Here is a 19,126-nt window from a genome sequence, read left to right on the forward strand (position 1 = left end):
GAGGAGTAACTAAACATTTTGCACTCTGAACAGACAAAGACACCGGGTGAAACAGACGGTGAGGCCATGCTAACACTAGTGATCGGCGAAGCCCTGTATTTGTTTAATATGGGTTGTTTCTCACTGTTGATATTAGGTGACTAGAATGTCTCAAGTGTTCAAAATTTTAAGTAAAGTGAATACAACACACCAAGTGTTCAATATTAAGTGAATACAACACACCAAGTGTTCAATATTAAGTGAATACGGCACCCCGTGCACAATGCAACCAACGAACGATAGAGGAGACAGGAAGTGACGCAATACTCACGCAACCAATCCACTCCGTCGTTCACTGGGATAAGAGCTCCAAGAGCGAATGTTTTTGACTGGGAGAGCACACAGCTGAAGATGAAACAATTACAAAACAATATGTACAAGAATGAGAAGTCATACAGACTGCAAATCATTTTAGAAAATCTTTGTATAGATTTCTCTCCAGTTATTTGAATTATGTCCTCTTTGAAATATTACTTCAGATTAAAAGTAACCTTAGGCTGCTGATGCTGCCTGGGAGAGAGGAAGCAACCTATATCCTCAGAGGGCCTTCTTCAAGCTTCTCTTCATTTCGTCTGTACTATGGGAAGTCCTTTGTCACTGTTACAAACACAAGTATTGACATTGTTGATCCTGATTTTCATTAGCAACTTGTCTGACACATTCTGCAGTCTTTTACTTAAGTGTTGTTTGTTTATGCAGAAAATTCACAAATGTGACCTTCCAGATGCATTTAACAGCTCACCTGGCAAATTGTTAATTCCTGCTATATATTTAACATGAAAATCTGCACAAACACTAATGATTTATTCCAATATGCTCAGCATGTCTCCTAGACTTACTCTTCATTAACGGTATGTAGACATTCCAAGAGATCAAAACTATTTGACATTGTTTATGAGAATTTATCACTTTTTCTCTTCTCAATCATTGTAAAAGCCAATGTCTCATCCATGGGAAATGATACTTTAATTAACACCATCAGCTTATCCAGCAAGAAGAATTCCTGAGTATATCACTATTACTATAACTATTGAGGAGACAGGAAAACAGGAAGTGACCCAATACATTACCCAACGGAAGTCAATATGGAGGTTAGGCTAGTAAGAGGAGCTACCATCTTACTATAGTCTTGAATAAAGCGGTGATAGAAATGAGCAAAACCCAAGAATTGCTGGAGTTGCTTGCAGGAGGAAGGAGTTGGCCACTCCACCACTGCACTCAAATTGGCAGGGTCCGGTGAAAGTTGTCCCTGTTGCACCACAAACCCGAGGAAGGAGACGGACGTCGAGTGGAATTTGCACTTCTTCGCTTTATCGAAGAGCTTGTTCTCAAGATGACGCTGGAGAAGCAGACGGACATGCTGAACGTGCTCCCTTGTCTTGGAGAAGATGAGGACATTGTCATTGTAAACGAAGAAAAACTGATTTAACATGTCACAATGAATGTCATTAACCAACGCCTTGAGTACTGTGGGTGCGTTGGTCAAACCAAAGGCATGACTAAGTACTCATAGTGCCCCAGGAGGGTGTCGAAAGCAGTTTTTCCACCCATCTGAATCAGATGGCAAGCGTTCTGCAGGTTGAGTTTGGAGAAGATCCAGGCTTGATGGAGTGGACCAAAGGCAGATTCGAGAAGGGGTAAAATGTACTTATTTTTGGAGGTGATTTCATCGAGGCCTCTATAGTCAATACAAGGTTGGAGAGAGCCATCCTTCTTCTGAACAAAGAAGAATCCTGTCCCCCTGGGGGGAATGAAGATGGCCAAATCAGTTCTGCTGCCAGCGATTGTTGGGGTTTGGTTTTTCCTGCAGGGACGTGGAGGAGTCAATTGACAACAGCTGGCACTGCAGGCAGGTGCCGGCAATCTCAATCAGGCCACCCATTTCAGGACAGAGCGCCTGTTTATCAGCGTCGGGGTGTTTCAGTGTCTTCTATGCTCGTCTGAGGTCTCCATGCCGTCCTAACCCGACTCCCTCGTTGGCTCCATGCTGGAGCTCTCTGTGCGCCCCAGAAAATTGAACGAGTGCTTCCCTGCGGTCCAGGAGGACTACCAATTTGATTTGTTTTGTTAAACAAAGACTAATTGTTTTGCTTTTTATCACTGCCTTCTTCCCTGCTTACGGGTCCTGTAAAAACCCAACTGTAACAGAACACTCCGGCCAGTATGGACCTGGCGGATCAAGACGCAGTATGCCGTACTTTGGAGGCTCAGGGGTGGCTGCTGGGGCAGCACGACCAGCTCCTCACGGACATTTGAGCTTCGCTCCAGACCCTCAATGCCAGTGTGACGGACCTGCTCACTTCTGGATGGGCGGAACGGTGTCTCCACCAGCTGCTGAGGCGCCGGGAGTTATTCCTCAGCCGGCTGCCACCACACCATGGGAGCCCACATACCCATCCCGGAGCGGTATTCTGATTTTTTACATGTTAATATTTCATGTACATTAAACTAAATGTTTTTAGTCATTCTGGCTCTTAAAAATTTCTTTTTCATAACCGCTTTTTTCCTCATGGGTCACAGGCAGGTCCCCCCCCCGCCTGGATGAGTTACCAGTTCATCGCAGGACCCCATGTAAGTCTTTAGGAGCTTGGTACCTTGCTCAAGGGTACCTGGGCAATGCTCTGAAGGGATTCTGGCACCTTCCCCTAGTATCAAAACCCCTTCCATGATTTGTCTGCACTGCACTTGATAACATAATTAATTCATAAATGTTCAGTTTGTTGTATCACAAGAGTCGTGACTCTGCGGTTCTTGTTTTCCAGTGTAACATTAAATAAACTATATAATAAACTGTTACTTAATAAATGATCAATTATGCATTGATATGATCGAGCTACACCTACCAATTGTTTCCATGATAGAACACAATGTGTTTCTCTGGAACTCCAAGGTAATCTTACTGTAATTGTATTTGACTTTATTTTAAGGGAAAAATGTGACTACATTATATAACTTTGTTTGAATATAGTAAACAGACTATATTCAGCACTTTTCTGTCATTTTACTCAAAGTGCTTAACGTTACACACTTACATTCTCCCATTGAAGCTCTCACATTGAAGCACTGGCATCAGAATAGCCGATTAGGAATGTGTTCGAGGAGACTTTTATTTGTAATAAGCAAATAAACACAACAAGTTTGTCCACAGGGAAGTAACTGCAAATGTATGTTTGTAATTTAAATGAACAATGTAAATGTCAAATACAGAAGAAATGTCTAAAAATACCGGGAACAACCCAGTTTAGTTACATCATTTTGCTGACAGGCTAGAGCCCTTTACTATCTTTGACTAACAGAAACCCCTCCTGGGCTACCACCTTATCGTGGTGGAGGGGTTTGCGCGTCCCAATGATCCTAGGAGCTCCGTTGTCTGGGGCTATATGCCCCTGGTAGGGCCACCCATGGCAAACATGTCCTAGGTGAAGGATCAGACAAAGCGTAGCCCAGGACCCCCTAATGAAGATAAATAACATTGGTCTCAAGTTTCCCTTGCCCGGATGCGGGTCACTGGGGCCCCCTCCTGGAGCCAGGCCTGGGGGCAGGGCACGTTGGCAAGCGCCTGGTGGCCGGACCTCTGCCCATGGAGTCCGGCCGGGCACAGCCCGAAGAGGCAACATGGGACCCCCTTCCCGTGGGCTCACCACCTGCAGGAGGGGCCAAGGGGGTCGTGTGCATTGTGTTTTGAGTAGCGGGCGAAGGCAGGGACCTTGGCGGTCTGATCCCCGGCTGCATAAACTGGCTCTAGGGACATGGAATGTCACCTCTCTGGTGGGAAAGGAGCCTGAGTTGGGGTGCGAGGTTGAGAAGTTCCGACTAGATATAGTTGGCCTCACCTCGACGCACAGCAAGTGCTCTGGAACCAGTCTTCTCAAGAGGGGTTGGACTCTCTACCACTCTGGAGTTGCCAATGGTGAGAGGCGACGGGCGGGGGTGGCAATCGTAGTTGCTCCCAAGCTCCCTTCACCTTCGGGTGGGGGGATGGATCCTGATTGTTGTTTGTGCCTATGTGCCTATGGCCCAAACAGCGTATCCACCATTTTTGAAGTCCTTAGAGGGAGTACTGGAGAGTGCTCCTTCTGGGGGCTCCCTTGTCCTGCTGGGTGACTTCAATGCTCACGTTGGCAATGACAGTGTGACCTGGAGAGGTGTGATTGGGAAGAACGGCCCCCCTGATCTGAACCCGAGTGGTGTTTTGTTATTGGACTTCTGTGCTCATCTCAGATTGTCCATAACAAACACCTTGTTCAGACATAAAGGCGTCCACATGTGCACTTGTCACCAGGACGCCTTAGGCCGCAGATCGATGATCGACTTTGTGGTTGTGTCATCGAATTTGCGGCCGCATGTTCTGGACACTCGAGTAAAGAGAGGGGCGGAGCTGTCAACTGATCACCACCTGGTGGTGAGTTGGCGCTGATGGTGGGGAAGGATGCCAGACAGACCCGGCCGACCCAAACGTATTGTGAGGGTCTGCTGGGAACGCCTGGCAGAGTATCCTGTCAGAAGGAGCTTCAACTCACACCTCCGGGAGAGCTTTGACCATGTAATTGAGTCCGAGTGGACATGTTCTGTGCCTCCATTGTTGAGGTGGCTGACCGGTGCTGTGGCCGCAAGGTGGCTGGTGCCTGTTGTGGCGGCAATGCCCGAACCCGCTGGCAGACACCAGCGGTGAAGGATGCCGTCAGGCTGAAGAAGGAGTCGTATCGGGCCTTACTGGCCTGCTTGACTCCTGAGGCTGCAGATAGGTACCAGCAGGTCAATTGGAGTGCAGCTACGGCTGTTGCCGAGGCAAAGACCCGAGCATGGGAAGAGTTCGGTGAGGCCATGGAGAACGACTTTCGGACGGCCACGAAAAGGTTCTGGACCACCATCAGGCGTCTGAGGAGGGGGAAGCAGTGCATAGTGGTGATGGTGTGCTGCTGACCTCAACTCGGGATGTTGTGGATCGGTGGAAGGAATACTTCGAGGACCTCCTCAATCCCACCAACACGCCTTCCAGTGAAGGAGTAGGGCCTGGGGACCTGAGGATAGGCTCTCATATTTCTGGGGCTGAAGTTGCCGAGGTAGTCAAAAAACTCCTCAGTGGCAAGGCCCCGGGGGTGGATGAGATCTGCCTAGAGTTCCTTAAGGCTCTGGATGTTGTAGGGCTGTCGTGGTTGACTCGACTCTGCAACATCGCGTGGACATCGGGGGCGGTGCTGCTGGATTGGCAGACTGGGGCGGTAGTCCCTCTTTTTAAGAAGGGTGACCGGAGAGTTTCAGGGGTATTGGAGAGGAGGGTCCGCCGGTTAGTTGAACCTCGGATTCAGGAGGAGCAATGTGGTTTTCGTCCTGGGCGTGGAACACTGGACCAGCTCCACACCCTCAGCAGGGTCTTCGAGGGTGCATGGGAGTTTGCCCAACCAGTCCACATGTGTTTTGTGGACTTGGAGAAGTCATTCAACCGTGTCCCTTGGGGGGTCCTGTGGGGGGTCCTCCGAGAGTATGGAGTGTCGGACCCGCTGATACGGGCCGTCCGCTCCCTGTATGACCGGTGTCAGAGTTTGGTCCGCATTGCTGGCAGTAAGTCGAACTCGTTTCCGGTGAGGGTTGGTCTCCGCCAGGGCTGCCCTTTGTCACTTATTCTGTTCATAATTTTTATGGACAGCATTTCTAGGTGCAGTCATGGTGTTGAGAGGTTCCGGTTTGGTGACCTCAGGATCGGGTCTCTGCTTTTTGCAGATGATGTGGTCCTGTTGGCGTCATCGGCCCGTGACCTCCAACTATCACTGGATCGGTTCGCCGCCGCATGTGACGCGGCTGGGATGAAAATCAGCACCTCCAAATCCGAGGCCATGGTTCTCAACCAGAAAAAGGTGGAGTGCCTTCTCCGGGTCAAGGAGGAGATCCTGCCCCAAGTGGAGGATCTCAAGTACCTCGGGGTCTTGTTCACGAGTGAGGGAAGAACGGAGTAGGAGATCAACAGGCGAATCAGTGCGGCGTCCGCAGTAATGCGGACTCTGTTCCGGTCCGTAGTGGTGAAGAGAGCTGAGCCGAAATGACGAGTTATTGGTCGATCTTCGTTCCTACCCTCACCTATGGTCATCAGCTTTGGGTAATGACTAAAAGAACAAGATCACGGGTACAAGCGGGCAAAATGAGCTTCCTGCGTAGGGTGGCTGGGCTCTCTCTTAGAGATAGGGTGAGAAGCTCTGCCATCCAGGAGGAGCTCGGAGTAGAGCCACTGCTCCTCCGCGTTGAGAGGAGCCAGATGAGGTGGCTTGGGCATCTAATTAGGATGCCCCCTGGATGCCTCCCTGGTGAGGTGTTTAGGGCATGTCCCTCCGGTAGGAGACCCCCGGGAAGACCCAGGACACGTTGGAGAGACTATGTCTCTCAACTGGTCTGGGAACGCCTGGAGATCCCTCCGGATGAGCTGGAAGAAGTAGCTGGGGAGAGGGAAGTCTGGGCTTCTCTTCTTAGGCTGCTGCCCCCGCGACCCGACCCCAGATAAGAGGTAGAGGATGCATTGATGGATGGACTAACAGAAAGTCTCATGTTCTAACAGAGAGCAGCTGTAACTGTGCTTCATGCATAAATAGACTAATGCCATCATGCCCCATTTAAGACAACAGTCTCTTTGGGTCTCTGAAAAGGTTGCTTCACTTTGGGTTACATTTTACTTTCTGTGAGCTGCAAAAAAGCAACAGCGCTGTGAAATACAGGGCAGGAGTCTTAACAACAATAAGTAAACAAGTAAACAACAATAATAATCACAATATGCTTTTGGCAGCAACTATATTACCTAGCTATATCACTCTGAGCCTTGTACACCCAGGAATAAAAGTGTATTGCAGCAGGAGTACCTAATCCAGGTAAAGTAATCCTTACAGGCACCTATGCTATTGAGGCACCTGTCAGACCACCTGAGAGAGGCCAACGCTGCCGTAAGTTAAATCCTGAGTCTGACCCTTCCTGTTTGATCAGGCAGTGGTGCATCATTGCAGGTTTCTCCTGACATGTTCACACTCCCACTCTTTGTCCGAACCTTCCCACAGGTATCCCTGGCTCCAGAGCTGAGGTGAAGTGCTGTGGTAACTGCATTTTAGTTGTTTTTCTTCATTATTATTTGCTTCATTTTGTTTGTAAGATTATGATGGACATTTTATTATAGAGTAATCAATCTCATAGAGTCTCAATCTCATTTTCATTTGATTCCTGTTCCAGCCTTCTAGATACTTGTCTACGAACTGAATTGTGCGTTTTGGTATTTAACTATCTGGACAAATAAGGTCATGTTTTCTTTCTTCAAATGGAAAACGACAAATTCTCTAATCATTTACAAAAAGTTCAACAAACAACCAAAGGTGCACATCAAGCTTTGCACGATGGTGATGGGATGGTGATGTGTCCTGGTGAGCTGTGTCACCACTAACCATGCTGGAAAACCACCGCGTGTCCAGGATAAACAGTATAAAGTCATAAGAAATTATTACAATATCTTCATCCATCTGTTTGATGAAGACAGTCAAATGTTATATGGCACATTTGTTAACAACCACATTAAGAAATAAAGTGGTAGAAGATTAAAGTCAATAATTGCCTGAGCTAAGAATTGAAAGAATGGAACATTAGTTTTCTTCATTTTTTGATGTATACTGTAGACTTTGGGTAATATCTTATCTTCCTCAACACTTTATGTGTCTGACAACAACACAACGGCATTTTGGGCCAACCAGCCCTGAAGAGGCTTTTGCCAGCGGTAAATTTTACTTCACTTGGATGTTTGACATCAATTTTCAGAGGGAAAGTGAAGCCAGTGGAAATGTGAGACCTTGACACAAAGGATGGACCTGTCCTGTCCTGCCAAACATGTTACACACGCATGGACACTAATGCATAAACCATGTTCTCTCTATTCAATTCCTGCATATTTAATCCTGAAATAGCAGTCTGGTAACAGGCTTTTCTCAAATATCTACCCAGTGGCACAGACTGACATGAGAAAGAACTGGAGCAAGACTAATATTTAAAAAGAATGCATGATTCAATTGTTTTTAGAATCTACCATGGTCAAGTTTAAATACCTGCTAAACATAAATGTTGCCGTTATAAGCAATAGCTGTGGTTGCAGTTAGACAGACAAATTATCATACTTAGGGTGTCATCTAATTATTAGGTTAACAACTTAGTAAAGCTGCTATAGGCCAAGGATGGCGGGGTCCAGAATCATGATCAACTGAAAGCCTCTGTCACGCTGCCTCTCCTCTCCTCTCCTCTCCTCTCCTTTCTTCGTGTGAGACGTGTGTGAGCGGAGGAGCGTGCGAGTGAGCAAAAACTGTGCGTAAGCGCTTTTTTTCTATCCTTTCTTGTGTGGGAGTGAATGCTGAACAATATAGTTTAATTTATTGTGGTGTTCTTCCGGTTTTTATTTAGTTTAATGAGTGCTTGTGCGAGTGCGTGGGGAGGCCGACCGTGTGCTGCCGTCATGGCGGCCAATGCCGGCTTAACTGGCTTGAGCAGGAAGCCCGGAGTCAAGGTGGAAGCTGGCTCCATGGTTAGTGTGGGGAAGTTGGCGCTGGCTGTGGTCCAAAAAATTGCTCGGTTAAATCAGCCACCTGAATGAACAGGGCAGTCGTATTGTTCCTGAAAAAGGTGGAACAAGTGAAGAAGTTGGATGGACGGGGATCATGGTGGGTGGACAGTTGGTCCAAGTGACTCCGCTGACACAACCGGCGGCACAGATTACTCTGTCCAATGTGCCGCCATTTATTAGCGACAAGTTTCTGGTGAGGGAGCTGTCCCGCATGGGAAAGTGGTTTTCCCTATTCGGAAGATGCTGTCGGGGTGCAAATCGCTGCTGCTGAGACGCGTAGTGTCTCACTGCAGGCAGGTTCATATGATCCTCAATAACAGGGCGGAGGAATTTAATTCGTTTCATTAATCGTTTCATCGTTCGGGTGGATGATTTTTATTACACCCTTTTTGCGACCTCCTCCGCCCTAAAGTGTTTCAACTGCGGGGTCATCTCGCCAGGGCTTGTCTGAGCCGCGCGGTCATGGACGCAACGGCAGCAGAGCCCGCCGCTCCTGCGCCCGTGGCGCCTCCGTCCCGCGGCCCGTTCCGGCGGTGAGGCATCGGTGGTTCAGTGCGGAGGGAGGCCCCGCTGTCCCGGACGGAGGGGTGGCGGAGTCGCATGCATGAGTGAGATTGAGGTGAGTGGAGGAAGTGAGAATGTAGAGATGGTGGTGGAAATGAATGGCGAGAGTGGTGAAGCAGGGGGAAAGGTGGATTTAACTGGGGTGGTGTGTGATTTGAGTGGTGGGATGATTTATGTGGTGTGTGATTCAAATGAACTGGTGAAAAATGGTGAGGTAATGGGCGAAACAGTCGAACTGGGTGAGGCAGAAGAGACTGGGGACATGATCCAAACATGTGAGATGGGTAGAGTGAGTCAGGTGATAGGTGAAGTTGGGGTGCCAGGGATAGCGGCTGGCGAGCTGGGTGAGGGAGGGGTGAGCACAGGGGAGCGAGGTGAGGAAGCAGTGAGTGCAGGTGAGGGCACTAGTGGGGCGTCCGAGTGGTGGCTTGCTCCCACGAAGCGGCGGAACAAGCGGAAAAGCGCTATGAAGGACAAGGGGGGTAAAACCTGAAGGCTGGAGGATGCAGCCGCAGGCACAGACACCAGCGACTGCGAGTCCATGTTGGACTGCAGCGAACTGTCCGGCATAATGCCAGACGGGCTGGATTTTGACTTGTACCCTCCAAGCCTGTTTAAAAAGTTCCTTACGCAGACTAAGGGCATGAAAGGCCTTGATCTGGGAACATATTTCCCTGACAGGCTCCGTTTCATCCGGTCAGAGAGCTCTCTAATTAGGAAAAGCGTGTGAAATGTTTAATTACTCCTCTGCCTCCCTTAGTGAAGGGAATAGGTGCAGAAAGTGTAGTTTATTTACGGCTATGGAGGCGAGACTTAGCGAGCTTGAGACGTGGTTCCACAGCATGGAGTTAGCTAGAGTTGCGTCAGGAAGTCAGGAGAAGCTAGCTGCTGCGGAGCCGCCTAGCGTAGCTACAGCTAGCGGTCCCCCGGCAGCAGCCGGCTAGCCAGGGCGGCTGGGTGACGGTTCGCAGGAAGCGTAGCCCAAAACAAAGGCCCACAATGCGCCACCAACCGCTTCCCGTGGCTAACCGTTTTTCCCCACTCGGCGACACACCGCTGAGAAACCGACCCTGGTAATTGGTGACTCTGTTTTGCGCTACGTGAAGCCGACTCCAGCGACTATAGTCAAGTGCATTCCGGGGGCCAGAGCGGGCGACATAGAAGCAAATTTACGGCTGCTGGCGAGATGTAAACGTAAATTTAGTAAAGTTATTATTCACGTCGGAGCCAACGACACCCGGCTTCGTCAGTCGGAGGTCACCAAAATTAACTTGGAGTCGGTGTGCAACTACACAAAAACGATGTCGGACTTCGTAGCATTCTCTGGTCCCCTCCCCAATCTAGCCAGCGATGAGATGTTTAGCCGCATGTCGTCGCGTTGTCGCTGGCTGTCACGGTGGTGCCCCGAAAACCAGGTGGCCTTTGTAGACAATTGGAGCAGTTTTTGGGGAAAACCTGGTCTGATTAGGAGAGACGGTGGTGCCTCTCTCATTTCTACTAACTTGGCCAATTTTATTAGACCCAAAGTGACCTGACAAACCAGACCAGGATGCAGAGTTGTAGTCTGACACACCTCTGCTGCTGCCTCCATAGAACCTTCATCCACAAACAATTACATATTTAACACTGTAGAGATATTCTCTGTTCGACAGTTAAAAGTTCACCAAGCACAGAGCAAGGGAGCGGTCAATCACCAAAATCTTATTAAAATTAACACTAAAGCACAAGTTGGAGAAACTAATATCACAATTAAATGTGGACTGTTAAATATTAGATCTCTTTTGTGTAAATCCCTGTTAGTGCACGACCTGATAGCGGATCATCACATTGATTTATTTTATCTTACTGAGACCTGGCTTCAGGAGGAGGAGTATGTTAGCTTAAATGAATCTACTCCTCCTACCCATCTTAATTATCATATTCCTCGTGTTACTGGTCGAGGAGGGGGAGTGGCAGCAATCTATCACTCCAAGTTATTAATTAATCCTAGACCAAAATATGGCTCCAGTTCATTTGAAAGCCTGACTCTTGGCATCACCCATCTGAACTGGAAGGCAGAAAAGCCACTTCTGTTTGTAGTTGTATATCGGCCCCCTGCTGGGTCACATTGGAGACTTTAATATCCATGTAGACGTTGTAAATGATAGCTTTAGAAATGGCTTCATTTCATTACTTGAGTCAGTTGGTTTCCTCCAGCAGATAAACCAACCAACTCATAACTTCAACCACACCCTAGATCTAGTTCTGACTTATGGTGTTGGAGGTAGAACATGTGTCAGTGTTCCCTCAGAACCCACTCCTGTCAGACCATTCTTTGATCACTTTCACATTTATGATTAAGGATTCTTCTATGCTCAGAACAAAGTCTTACTATAGCAGATGTCTTTCAGATAATGCTGTAGCTAAGTTTAAGGAAGTGATCCCTGTGCTAATCCCAGGACCACTGTGTGTTTCCCCAGGGATCAATCATTATAATCTTAGCCCTGTTGAGGTTGACTCTATTGCTGAAGGTGCAGCAACCTCACTGAGAATCACGCTTGATTCTGTTGCCCCCCTGAAAAAGAAAATAGTAAATCAGAGGAGATGTGCCCCCTGGTATAATTCACATATCAGGACCCTCAAGCAGAAAGTGCGAAGACTGGAAAGGAAGTGGCATTCTTGTAAAATAGACAGCTATCATGTAGCCAGGAAAGACTGTCTATTAGCTTACAAAAAGGCCCTTCGCAAGGCTAGAACAGCTTATTTTTCTTCCTTAATTGAGGAAAATAAGAGCAATCCCAGGTTTCTTTTCAGCACTGTGGCCAAATTAACTAAGAGTCACAGTGTTTTAGATCCACGTATCCCTTCTTCCCTTAGGGGTGAAGACTTCATGAACTTCGTCACTGATAAAGTTCTAGCAATCAGAGAGAAAGCTAACCAGGTCATCCCAACAACTGGACCATCACCAGATGTGCTGACTGTGGGAACATACAGGTTCTCCAATGAACCCTTAAACTCCTTCAGCCCTATATATTTTTCTGAGGCGTCATCGCGAATTCAGAAATCCAAGACCACCACGTGTCTTTTAGATCCCATCCCAACACACCTGTTGAAGGATGTTTAACCATTGATAGGCAGTTCTATCCTGGACCAGATCAATGGTTCTTTAGTGTCAGGTTATGTACCCCGGTCCTACAAGGTGGCAGTGATTAAGCCATTGCTTAAAAAACCATCACTGGATCCTGACGTATTAGCAAATTATAGGCCAATATCCAACCTTCCTTTTATCTCTAAAGTTCTTGATAAGGTGGTGGTGACTCAGTTACTGGAGCACCTGCAGAGAAACAGCCTGTTTGCGATGTTTCACTAGGCTTTAGAGCTCATCACAGCACAGAAACGGCACTTCTTAAAGTTACTAATGATCTTCTCATAGCTTCAGATCATGGACTGGTCTCTATGCTGTTTCTGCTGGATCTCAGTGCTGCTTTTGATACAGGTGATCACAGCATCCTGTTACATAGACTGGAACATGTGATTGGGATTAAAGGGACAGCACTAGACTGGTTTAGATCATATTTATCTGATAGATACCAGTTTTCTCGTGTCCATAGTGTTCCCTCCTCATACAGTAGGGTTAGCCATGGAGTTCCTCAAGGTTCTGTACTTGGACCAATCCTCTTCACCTTGTACATGCTTCCCTTAGGAAACATTATTTGGCAGCATGGGATAAATTTTCATTGTTATGCTGATGACACTCAGCTTTATTTATCCATGAAACCAGAGGAGACAGAGAAGTTAGTGAAGCTCCAGACCTGTCTTAAAGACATAAAGTCCTGGATGTCTTCAAATTTCCTCCTCCTTAACCCAGGAAAAACTGAGGTCATGGTGTTTGGTCCTGAACCTCTCAGGGATAGATTAGATCATATGATCACTCTAGATGGTATCTCATTAACATCTAGTCTCTCTGTGAGGAATCTAGGAGTAACTTTTGATCAAAATCTCTCCTTCAACTCACATATTAAATCAGTCTCTAGAAGTGCCTTTTTTCACCTGAGGAACATCACAAAGATTAGGAAACTACTGATGTGGCATGATGCTGAAAAGTTAATTCATGCTTTTGTTACTTCCAGGCTGGACTATTGTAATTCTTTATTATCAAAAGATTATCAGGGTGTCCAAACAACTCTTTAAGAAGCCTCCAGTTGATCCAAAATGCTGCAGCCAGAGTTCTGAGAGGTATTGACAAAAGAGATCACATAACTCCTGTAATGGTGTCGCTTCATTGGCTGCCCATTAAATTTAGAATAATTTTTAAAACCCTTCTTTTGACCTACAAGGTCCTCAGAGGCTTAGGTCCATCCTACCTGGAGGAGCTAGTGATACCTTATCAGCCCAATAGACCGCTCCGCTCTCAGAATGCTGGTCTACTTGTGGTTCCCAGAGTTTCTAGGAGTAGAATGGGGGGCCAAGCATTTGGCTACCAGGCCCCCCTGCTAGCCAGCCAAGGCTGCCGGGGGTCCGGAAACATGATCACCTGACAGGCCTCCGTCACCCCACTGGGTCATGGTTTCCTCGCCTCTCCTCTCCTTTCCTCCTCCGCATCAAGCAGACTAGTTATGCTGATTCCTGCGTAGTTTTTCTGCCCCCCCCCCCCCCGCACTCTGTTCATTTACAGGTATCTCCGCCTTCGGCGCTGCATGATGACCTCCGGCCCCGCTGACCCGCTGTATAGCGTATTTTTGTGTGTGTTTCTGTGCTCTGTGCCTCTCCTCTCCTCTCCCCTCTCCTCTCCTCTCCTCTCCTCTCCTCTCCCCCTCTTCTCTTCTCTTCCTCTTCTCTCTCCCTCTCCTCTCCTCTCCTCTCCCCTCCCCTCCCCTCCCCTCCTCTTCCTCTCCCTCTCCTTCTCCTCTCCTTTCTCTCTACCCAGCCGGCCATCAGCAGGACGGTCCCCCTACATGAGCCTGGTCCTGCTCAGGTTTCTTCCTGTTAAAGGGGAGTTTTTCCTTGCCACTGTTGCTTGTCTGGGGTTAGGCCCTGGGATTCTGGAAAGTGCCTTGAAACAATTTTGATTGTATAAGACGCTATATAAATAAAGATTGATTTGATTTGATTTGATTTGATTTGATTTGAACAAGGCAACGTCGGATCTCACCGACCCAGAAATGTATAGGCTGAAGAAAAACATGGGCATTTATTATTATGGAGCTAGAGGCGATTGGCAGCTCCACAGGAGATCGAGGGTGTATTGAAATCCTCCAATCCAAAAAAATGGCCTTGGCCAGCCTGCTAGACAATCAGGTACAGGGTGCACTGGTCAGGTCCTGGATCCAGGACCTTACTGAGATGGATGCTCCCTCTAGCTTCTTTTTTGGGTTGGAGAAAAAGCGCGGACAGAACCTAATAATCCATTCACTGTTTTCGAGCACAGGGCAGGAACTCGTGGAGCCGGGCCAAATAAGGAAGCGGGCTGTGGAGTTCTTGTCCTCCTTATACGAGAGGGAGTACTGCAGTACGCCCTGTTCAATGAGTTCTGCGGGGACCTTCCTCGGGTCTCTGAGGAGACAAACTCACGGCTAAACAGGCCGTTGCAAGTCGACGAGCTCCACACCGCCCTCCTCAGCATGAAAGGAAGGAAAGCTGGGTGTCGATGGGCTCACGGTAGAGTTCTTCAAAGCCCTCTGGGATATTGTGGTCCACGACATGCTGGAGGTATTCAACGAGAGCCTGGCCTCGGGTTCCCTGCCATTGTCCTGTAGGAGAGCAGTGGTCACCCTCTTCCAAAAAAAAGCAACCTTCAGGAGATTAAGAACTGGCGCCCTGTGTCTCTGCTGTGTATGAATTATAGGATTCTGTCCAAGACTTTGGCCTCCAGGTGATGTGGACACCCTATTTAATTTAAAGGTTTTATTCAACCTCCTGTCTGCAGCCAGGGTCAACATTAGCTGTGCCGAGAAGCGGACCGGTATTGTTTACACGCAAGACCAGCTGATGGCTCTAAGACCACCTCCTTCGTGGTTGGAGAGAAGCCCCAAATCCCGAAGGAGCTGAGGAGGAAACACCGAGGGAGTAAGGCTGGGGTTAAACAGAGGATGAAGAGGCGACGTTTTAAACTCTGCGCCCCCGCGGACATAACGGGGAATGTCAGGTCCCTGGCAAATAAGATGGACGAGCTGGAGGGGCTCACACGGACACAGTACAGAGAGGCCAGTATCATGTGTTTCACGGAGACAGGGTTCCATGGACTGATACCGGACTCTAATGTGACGATCACTGGCTTCAGCACTGTGTAAGCGGATGGAGACACCATCGCGGCCGGTAAGAAGAAAGGAGGGGGACTTGCCATGTTCATTAGCAACAGGTGGTGCAACCCAGAGCATATTCATGTCAAGTAGCGCGTGTGCAGTCTGAAGAGTTGTGTTTATCTTGTTATTATGTGTTCTACCATATGTTCCTGACTTCTCTTAGAAGTACTTTAGAAGTTAGGCATGGTAGACTCATTAGCAAGTGTAATAAAGATCAGAGACATTCCCTTGACAGGATTGTTGTTTAGACCATTGTAATCTCAGGAGCCAGTCAGGCGGGTGGTGTTAAACACCCATTATAAAACGGGACATCAGGGTGGGGTTGATAAGCTTATTTGCATGAAGGATGTGAACTTTGATCTGGCCACCTGGGAAGACAATGGAGAAGAAGGACTGTACCAACGTCAAATGGGACTGGAAGAAGAGGACAAGGTCATCCAAGCAGAAGAACTGGATTGGACTGTATGAGCATTGATAATTTGCATTTGTGTTTCTATAAAAGACTGGGCCAAGGGATAGTTAGGTTGTCAGACTTCATGCCCTGACAATTGACTCTGTTATTGTAGGGTTATGAATTGGCCTGGAGCTCTGTAATATTTGTATCTTGAATTGGTTCTATTGTTAAATACATTTTGAAATTGGCATTATTCTTCTTGAAGTCTTCATTCAAAGAACACGCGGATTATCAGTGACACACGAGACGTATTGTGATACAACAAGTCCCGACGTGGAACTTATTGCTATCGGACTCCGTCCATACTATTTGCCACGGGAGTTTACTAATGTCATCGCCATCACTGTTTATATTCCTCCGAGCGGTAAAGCGAACACGGCCTGTGACGTTATTTACTCTGTCACGGCTGACCTGCAGACTAAACATCCCGGAGGCTATTCTCATCACAGTAGACTTCAATCATGCCTCCCTTAAGTCCACTCTCCCTACATTCCATCAATATGTCCAATGCAGCACAAGAGACAGTAAGACTTTGGATTTACTGTATGCTAATGTCACCAATGCATACACCTCCACTGCACTCCCTCCACGAGGCAAGTCTGCCCATAATCTCGTGCTGCTCTCCCCATCATACACACCTGTGGTTCAGCAGCAATCGGTCACTGTGAGGACTGTTATGAAATGGTCAGATGGTGCCATGGACTGTCTGAGGGATGCCCTGGAGACCACCAACTGGTCTGCTCTCTGTGAACCACATGGTGAGGACCTGGATGGACTGACAGACTGTGTTTCTGACTACATCAAATTCTGCACTGAGAACTCCGTCCCTACCAAGAAGGTACGATGTTACCCAAACAACAAACCATGGGTGACAAGTGACCTGAAGGCCCTTTTGAACAAGAAGAGGGCCTTCACTGCAGGGGACCCGGCTGAGCTCAGGAGAGTACAGAAGGAACTGAGACACAGTCTGAAGGAGAGCAAGGATGCTGTGAGTGTCAGTTTCAATTCTGTTCAACTTCAAAGGAAAGATGCTGTATAGTTATTGTTACGCGCCTATCTTAAACACTGTGCACAGCTGTTGTTCATACCTTGGTTTTGATGGTTGAAGGTGTTTAACATGGAGGAAGCTGGTGAGTAGGCCGCAAGCAGGTAAGTAGCAGGTGGGCAGAGGGAGAGAGGCAATGGCAGGCAGGCAGGCAAGCAAGCAGAGGGGAAAATGGCAGGCAGGCAAGCAGGTGGCACACAGTGGCATAAATCCAAATGTTTGTATTCCAAATTAAGGCTAAATAATCCAAATAAAATGGCTCAACATAAAAGGTTTGAATAAGTAAACTAAAGTCTTCGTTTTCTAAGTTCAAAGCCTTTACTTTCCAAAGATACCAACTCTAAGCGGTAAAAAACTATATCACCACTAACCATTCCTTTGTTAAACTGAGAACTGACTGCCAAGGGAGGGGCAGCCATCTTTAATCGGTCATGTGACCAAAGCCTGTGTCAAAATAAAAGCACGTGGCCTGAGGCCCACAAATCTTATCCCAAGTAAACATCTAAACTAAGGAAACTAAATTGGCTCTAACATATCCGGCCCCTTATAGCTACCACGTGTGGCTATAACAAAACACATTTAAATTGGGGCCAATTTTCAAAAACTAAAAAACAATAAATGTTCAATCTCTAAATTCTAAGTTAAATTCCAGTTTTACTATAAATGTGTGCAAGTATCAGTGTATGGATGCAGTACAAATGGAAGCACGTGCGCATGTCACAAGTCTTTGTTCAGCATTCACTCTTGGCTTTTACCAACAAGTAGATCTTGCTGATTGGCCTTAGGAGCTGGTTGGTTCTAGTTTGCAATCTCACAGAGCGAACAAGGCCCTTAGAATCTGCTATGGCTTCGATGACGCTCCCAAGCACCCATGAGCCTTGTGGTGCTGCAGCATCAGCGATCACTACTACGTCTCCCACAGGGAAGTTTGGCCGGATGCGGGACCATTTGGATCATTCTTGCATGAGTGGAACATATTCCTGTATCCATCGTGTCCAGAAAAGATTTGCGATATACTGTATCTGTCGCCATCGCCTTCTGGCGTACACATCTTCCTGTTTGAATATTCCTGGTGGAAGCAAGGGCTGGACCTTAAGCTGCAGTAGGTGATTAGGTGTCCGTGGTTCCAAGTCATTGGGGTCACTAGAAACGGTTGTCAAGGGGCGGCTGTTTAGGATGGATTCCACCTCGCACATCACTGTGACTAAACCTTCATCATCCAAAGACTGCTGGTTTGTTATTGAGGACAAGACCCTTTTTACCATTCTTATTATACACTCCCAGATGCCTCCATGGTGGGCACCAGCTGGAGGATTGAACGTCCACTTCACACCTTTCTGAATGAGACTGCTCTCAATTTGGTCCATGTTCCAACGTTTCAGCGCCTCCCGTCGCTCCTTTTCAGTGGAGATCAAATTAGTTCCATTGTCTGACCTCAACTCACTGACTTGGCCTCTTCTGGAAATGAAGCGCCTGAACGCATTCACACAGGAGTCAGTATCCATCGATTGTTCTACTTCCAAAATGGACTGCTCTAGTAGTCAGGCAAGTAAATAGCACACCATACCGCTTTGCCATGCCACGCCCTCTTCTCACTTCTATTGGTCCAAAGTAATCCACTCCGACGTATAAGAATGGAGGGAGGTCAGGAGTCAAACGATCAATTGGCAGATCGGACATCTTTTGTTCACCTGCACGTGCATAGTTTTGCCTGCAGGGGACACAATTGTTCACAATTTCCCTCGCAAAGGAATTTGCAAAGGACAAGGAATCCAATATTTTTGCCTTAAGCTTGGCAAAATGTGATTTCTGCCACAATGCCCAACCTGTTGATGAATGTGCCGAAGCAGGAGCTCTGAGATTAAATGCCTCTTAAGCAAAATAGCTGGATGTTTCTGCTTCTCTGGCATAGCCATCCTGCTCAGGCGACCACCAACTCTTAATATGCCACGGTCAAGGAATGGATCCAGTTTGAAGATGGAGCTTTTCCGGCTGACGTTCCTTCCATTGCGCAGACTTGCCATCTCCTGCGAGAATCCTTGATTTTGGCAGAACTTCACAATGCACTATCCCTGTTAGTGCACGACCTGATAGCGGATCATCACATTGATTTATTTTGTCTTACTGAGACCTGGCTTCAGGAGGAGGAGTATGTTAGCTTAAATGAA

At 47.5% G+C, this 19,126-nt stretch overlaps 1 protein-coding gene across 1 annotated transcript in view; it reads right to left on the bottom strand.

Annotated features, from left to right (window-relative positions):
• Positions 1–19,126, bottom strand: part of LOC130535342 (uncharacterized) — a 47,659-nt gene that overhangs the window by 2,213 nt on the left and 26,320 nt on the right. The window lies entirely within an intron of this gene.

Source organism: Takifugu flavidus, chromosome 12 (genome assembly GCF_003711565.1).
Source record: "Takifugu flavidus isolate HTHZ2018 chromosome 12, ASM371156v2, whole genome shotgun sequence".
In the NCBI taxonomy this organism is placed as follows: Eukaryota; Metazoa; Chordata; class Actinopteri; order Tetraodontiformes; family Tetraodontidae; genus Takifugu; species Takifugu flavidus.